Below are 6,803 nucleotides of genomic sequence, written 5' to 3' on the forward strand. Positions count from 1 at the left end.
CTTTTTGGAATCAATCTGTTTTTTGGGCTCTGGCCACCGTCAACCATGCTTCTATTGCCAGAAAGGGTGTTTTGGCTGTGGTCTCAGCTTGTGGATTTCAACTTAAATCAATGTAATTTGCTAGTATTTTTAAATTTTTATACCTTTATCTTTTGGAATATTTTCAGACTTCAAATCTTTGCAGCTCAGCACCTAGATAGAGCAAATGTTAACATATTTCATAACCATCACATGATGATCATAATCAGGAAATTAACAGTTAAATATTGATACTACAATTTAAAGACTAAAATTTCACCAGTGTCCTACTTCTAGATGTGGATCCAATCCACAGTCACACACTGCATTTAATCAGCCTGTCTCCCTGGTCTACTTTAATATGAAAGTTTGTTTTTTTTAATCAGTTTGTGAGATGATGGAACTGTCTCACCACCTTCAGAATCCATTGATGATTCTTCTCTGAAACAACTATGACCATGGTGTTTGCCTAATGGTTCTGTTTCCATGACCCCTATTAAATTAATTTTATTTCCTGTTAATCTGTATCAGTAAGTATGTATGTATTTTCATTTTATGGATTAGACTCCATTATTGTCATTAATTTTGTTTATAAACTTGTCTGATTAGGTATTCTCACCAGCGATAGGTGAGAGTGCTCAATTTTCCTATTATCTTGGTTAAATCTTCTTGATTTTTGTCCGTCTGCTAAGTCAATAATGGTGTATCAGTGTAACTTTAATTTGCCTTTCTCTATGCTCTTTTCATGTCTTTAAGAGCAATTTTATACAGTTTGGTGTTTTGTCTCTTTTTCTTGTTTTTCTATTTAAACTTGATTCTTTTCCCATCAATCTTTAAGAATCCCTTGATTCTTTTCCCATCAATCTTTAAGAATCCCTTATAGATTAGCAGTAGTAAATACTTGTGCTAGATATTCCAGATATTTCCTTTAGTATGTCCATTGTCTTTTGAAATTTATTTTTGGTCATACATTGTTCTAAACTGTAAATCAATGTTATGTAGTGGAGGAGAAGTTTTTCCTCTACCCTTCTTGGGTTCTTGACTAAGGCTCTGTAATAAAAGCTTTCAAGTAAAAAACAAGTTTATTAACATGTATATCTCACATACACATGGGAGAAACTCAGGGCTGAGTAACTAAAAGAGGTGGCTTAGAATTCAGGTTATATATAATCTTCAACAAAGAACAATAAATTTCTAGAGAAATAGGACAATGAAAAGCAACTTTGGGCTTCCAAGGGCAATAAACTGTGGGAAGGTAAATATATGGGAAACTAAAGGGAGACAAAGCCTAATTTGTTATGAAAATTCCTTTCGTGCTGTCTCAGTGCTGTCTCCAGGTTGATAAAGTCTCTGGTGATCAGTTTTCGTCTTTCCTGATAGGGGAAGAGGGACAGCTTTGAAAATTTATGTCCTATTTTTAGGCAAATAGAGAAGGGCAAAAAGCATTTTTTTAACTTTTATTGGAGTATAGTTGATTTATAATGTTGTTTCTGCTGTACAGCAAAGTGAATCAGTTATACATTTACATATATCCCTTTTTTTACATTCTTTTCCCATATAAGTCATTACAGAGTATTGAGTTCACTGTGCTATACAGTAGGTTGGTATTTATTTTATATATAGTAGTGTGTATGTCAATCCCAATCTCCCAATTTATCCCTCACCCCCTCACCCCCTGGTAACCATAAGTTTGTTTTCCAGATCTGTAACACTATTTGTTTTGTAGGTAAGTTCGTTTGTACCCTTTTTTTAGAGTCCACGTATAAGTGACATCATATATTTGTCTTTCTCTGTCTTACTTCACTCAGTATGACAATCTCTAGGTCCATCCATGTTGCTGCAAATGGCATTATTTCATTCTTTTTATGGCTGAGGAATATTCCATTGTATATTTGTGCCACATCTTCTTTATCCATTCATCTGTCGATGGACACTTAGGTTGCTTCCATGTCCTGGCTATTTAAATAGAGCTACAATGAACATTATGGTACATGACTGTTTTTGAATTATGGCTTTCTCTGGATACATGCCCAGGAGTGGGATTGCTGGATCCTATGGTAGGTAGCTCTATCTACTTCTCCTCAATTGCTTACAGCTCAAATCCTTATTTCAAAGTGGCATATTTGGGGGATGACATATTCAGGTTTCCTTCAGTCCCCCATTTGAAACTGGGCTTTCAGAAATTTTCACATCTTACCAGCTGATTTGGTAGCTGTGGAGAGATTCATTTTAGAAATGATGAGGTAAGAGATCTGTAAAAGAGAAAAACAGAAAATGTCAAAAGTCCACTGTCTCGTATCTCACCAACTCAGTCCCGAGGATGGTTCAGTCCAGTGAAACAGTTGTGTCTTTGTTCTCTCTATGGTGCAAGCAATCAGGTATTTAACAAGAGACATTCCTATGGAAACAAAAGAAAAACAAAGGTTAATGATTATAACAAACCATAAATTCATTCCTTGAGTCCACAGCACAGTGTGTTGAGATGTCTAGATTTCAGCTTGAAGCATCTTTGGATGGTAGAATGAAGATGGCTTTTGCAACCTGATGAATCTCCTGGTTTGCAGTTTGAGTGTCTCTGGTTACGGCATTAAACCTTTTGAAACCTTTTGAATAGCCCATACAGTATTAGGCAAGACAGTTGTCCAGACTTGCGCTGTTGTAATGATTTCTCTGAAGTGTATAGCAGGTTGTCCAGCTTTGTCTTGTAGGGCTTTGGGGAAAGTGTCGTCCTTAGTGATTCATCCTTAGTGATTCCAAGTCAGAAGGGCTACAGAAAAATTGGAAATATTAATTTGGAGAGTTGTAGCCAGATACTGGAGGAAACTAGAAGAATTCAGAATCCAGTCCAATCCAGGTAAATAGCAAAGACAATGAAAGGGACTAGATAGAATCTAATATCCATAAGGGTGCACTGTAGTGTTCCACTGAAACATATCTTTATAGCCACCTCCCTTTCCATCAAATATAATTACAGTAGGACTAATTGTTTGTAAAATAAACAGCCCAACTTTAAAGACTTATATCCATAAATGCAGCAAGAATACTGCTTGATTATTATATATTGAACCCGGGTCCTCAGCAGTGAGAGCACGGAGTCCTAACCACTGGACCACCAGGGAGTTCCCAGTTGTAGAAGATCTTTACTGGTAAGATCCTGTCTTTTTCTTGAGATTGCTTTGCTAGAACTTTTCATAAGGAATCATCAGTTCACCGCGGGAGGCTTTCAAAAATCTCAGAAGCCCAGAACTTGCCACCAGGTTTTGGCTGCAACACCTGTAGATTTAGGTGAATTCCTCTCTCCTCCATGTCCCCCAACTATGCTGAGGTTCCTGGGTCTACTGGGTAGTGAACTTCCTTACTCACCTGTAAGGCAGGAATTTCTGTAACCCAGGTACAGGCTGGTTTTATACAAGCAGGGCTTTATAAGCATTGGTTCCTTAAAGTCAACCTTCTTTAAAGTTGTCTGGTCATATCTGATTCAATGCACATCATTCTCAAATAGGACATTCTAGGCAAAGCCTTGGTACTTATTTTTTCATTTTTGTTGGAGTATAGTTGATTAACAATGTTGTGTTAGTTTCCACTGTACAGCAAAGTGAATCAGTTATACATTTACATATATCTACTCTTTTTTAGATTCTTTTCCCACATAGGTCATTACAGAGTATTGAGTAGAGTTCCCTGTGCTATACAGTGGGTCCTTATTTGTTACCTATTTTATATATAGTAGTGTGTATTTTTCAATCTCCCAGTTTATCCCTCCTCTCTTCCCCCTGGTAAGCATAAGATTGTTTTTTACATCTGTGATTCTATTTGTTTTGTAATTAAGTTCATTTGTACCATTTAATTTAGATTCCACATATAAGTGATATCATATGATATTTGTCTTTCTGTGTCTGACTTACTTCACTCAGTATGACAATCTCTAGGTCCATCCATGTTGCTGCAAACGGCATTATTTCACTTCTTTTTATGGCTGAGTAATATTCCATTGTATATATGTACTACATCTTCTTTATCCATTCGTCTGTCAATGGACATTTTGGTTGCTTCCATGTCCTAAAACCTCACTACTTTAAACAATGTTTCCAACTGGGACCTGTTAAAAGGAGAACAGAGTCATGCTGAACTTATGCAAATGGATATATTGTCATGAAAACTGGAGTACTCAATAAGAGTTTGCAAATTCCAGAGGGATCAGGTAGAGAAGAAGGATAAATGCTTCAATTCTGTTTATAAAGAAATAACTTACCAAATTGCTCCACATTAAAGATAGCTTAAAGGCAAAGAGAAAAATGTGCCCTTAAATCTGGAAATCAAAACATTAAAGAACGAGCAATGTTTCAAACAAAACGTCATAGAAAAAATTATAATCATCCTCATTGATTCAGTCCCATGTAATTGATTTTCGTCTGTTTGATCTGTTAACAGTTCCCATCAGCTTCTTCATTAGTTCTGGAACTTCTTAGTCCAGTGACCTGCTCTCAGTTATTCAAGTGGAGCAGCCTCACCTGTAGCTTATTGTAAGTGCTTTCAGAGAGTGATCAGAGTAAAACAGTAACTACCTGTGAGTGACAAAAGACTCAAAACCACACCATGGTTACAAATCTGATGACAGTGCATTATTTGTTTGAAATGCAACATATAACGATAACTGGAATTATGACTGACAATATGCCGGGGCAAATCAGGTTGCTAAGAATTTCATACAATGTCTAATACATTTATATTAGTAAGGTATATCCACTCAAATGCAACCTAAAGAAGTTTAAACATCACGTCTTTTCGACAGTGTGTCCTATGTAATTGAAGAAATCAAATGAGCCTAATTACTTTAACATCTTTCTTTAATGAGAGAGAAGTTGTTTTTCAAAATTTTCCAGAGGCCGTCTGGAAAGTCCCAAAGTTAGTTTGAGGTAAGAAAGACTTCATTTAGGATCTGATTTTGGTTAAGTTGTCAAAATTGTCAAAATGTGTAAAACTTGATTAAATAAGATAATGGGTCATTGTGAAGTACTACTTAGTTATTGGTGACAATAAAAGATTTCAAAGGCCAAGACAGAAAGTAACCGGAATTCTCTGGTGGTCCAGTTGTTAGGACTCTGCACTTCCACTGCCAGGGGCCTGGGTTCGATCCCTAGTTGGGGAATTAAGGTCCTGCAAGCTGTGCAGTGCAGACAAAAAAAAAAAAAAAAGGGAGTAACATAGTTGAGAATAAAATGCACTTCAGCCCTTTTACTATTGAGAAAATGTGCTTTTGAAAAAATAAGCAAAGACCTGAAAAAGACAACGAAGCACAGGGAAGTATTTTGACAGCACACAGAATCGTTGTTTCCTAGGTGAATTACTCAAAAGGTAAAGAAGAATCTTTAATCCAAGAAAACTTTCTCCTTTGGATATAGAAAATTCTAGTTTTGCATAGGCACATTGTTAAAACCTTTATTATAATTAATCCATTCAGTTTTAGCCAGTTTGACCATACAAGATTTTTCCTTAATACATTTTAATGAGTCTCATGTACCTCTGTAAATAAGCTCATTTGTGCCTTTTTTCTAGATGCCACATATAAGCGATACCACGATATTCGTCTTTCTCTGATTGACTTACTTCACTTAGTATGATCATAGCTAGGTCTATCCTAGTTGCTGCAAATGGAATTATTCCATTCTTTTGTAATATTCCATTGTGTGTGTATGTTATTGGGATTGGCATATAAACACTATTATGGATTGTAGATCGTCCAAAAGGACCTTGTGAATAGCGCAAGGAGCTCTACTCAACACACTACAATCACCTTCTGGAAAACCAACCCGAAAAAGACTAGATAGAGCTCTCTGTACGAGGGAATGACGTTGCTGAACAGGTAAACCCAAAATACGTCACTGCAAATCAACTCTACTCCCATATAATATAAAAATTAAGTTGAAACGGAAAAAAGCAAAGAAAAAAAAAAAAAGAAACCTGGGCAAGAGGAAATGCTGCCGCCTTGTGGACCGTTCCTGTAATTACAACGTGGAAAACGCTGCTGACGGGCCCTGAATCATCGCAAGGCCTGTGAGGCTGTAATTCAGTAACACCGGCCCTCCAGAAAAACCCGAGGGGACTGTGCCTACTTGTTCCCCTCCTTGTGCCATGCCATGGGAGATAAATCACCACGGCCCAGAGATCAGAAAGAATGTAAACTGAGACAAGCAAAGCTGTCTCCCCCGTGCACGTGCAGGTTATTTTTGATGATTCTGGGTTTATGCGTTTTCTCCCAGGGAAGTTAACCTTGAAGCCGAGACAGTTGTAGATAATGTAAACCACCATCTGGCAACCTCCCTTGTTCTAGTCTGTATAATCTGCAACTGTAGCATAATAAAATTGGCCTTGCAACCGTCAGTTGTCTTGGTCCTCTGAACCCATTCGTCGGTGCTACTTCAGTTACTTACCCCTTCCCTTCCGACCCTGGGCGGTGAAATCCTTTCTCCGGCTGGTGCACGGCAGGCAGACATCAAGGGAAAACCAAAATTTCGACATACACCTGCACCCCGGCATTCACGGCAGCACTGCTAACAACCGACAAGACACGGAAGTCACCAAAGTGTAGAAGGACAGATGAATCGGCCCAGCAGGTGCGGCCCCGGTTACCAACGGAATTACTCAGCCATAAACAAAGGATGAAATCATGCCATTTCCAGCCACAGGGATGGAACGAGAGATGATCATACTTAGTCAACAAGTGAGACACACAAAAACAAGTATCATGATATCACTTAGAGGTGGCATCCAAATACGGATCGAGA

The 6,803-nt window shown here is 37.7% G+C and overlaps 1 long non-coding RNA gene across 1 annotated transcript; it reads right to left on the minus strand.

The window, feature by feature from the left end:
* Nucleotides 1-1,507: 1,507 nt before the first annotated feature.
* On the minus strand, nt 1,508-6,566 carry LOC141277171 (uncharacterized). Its single transcript, XR_012328087.1, has 3 exons — nt 6,450-6,566; nt 3,924-4,117; nt 1,508-2,785 (listed from the first exon to the last, which is right to left on the minus strand). It is a non-coding gene; the product is annotated as an uncharacterized lncRNA (long non-coding RNA).
* Between the last annotated feature and the right edge of the window lie 237 nt (nt 6,567-6,803).

This window comes from Tursiops truncatus, chromosome 19, assembly GCF_011762595.2.
Source record: "Tursiops truncatus isolate mTurTru1 chromosome 19, mTurTru1.mat.Y, whole genome shotgun sequence".
NCBI classification, from domain to species: domain Eukaryota; kingdom Metazoa; phylum Chordata; class Mammalia; order Artiodactyla; family Delphinidae; genus Tursiops; species Tursiops truncatus.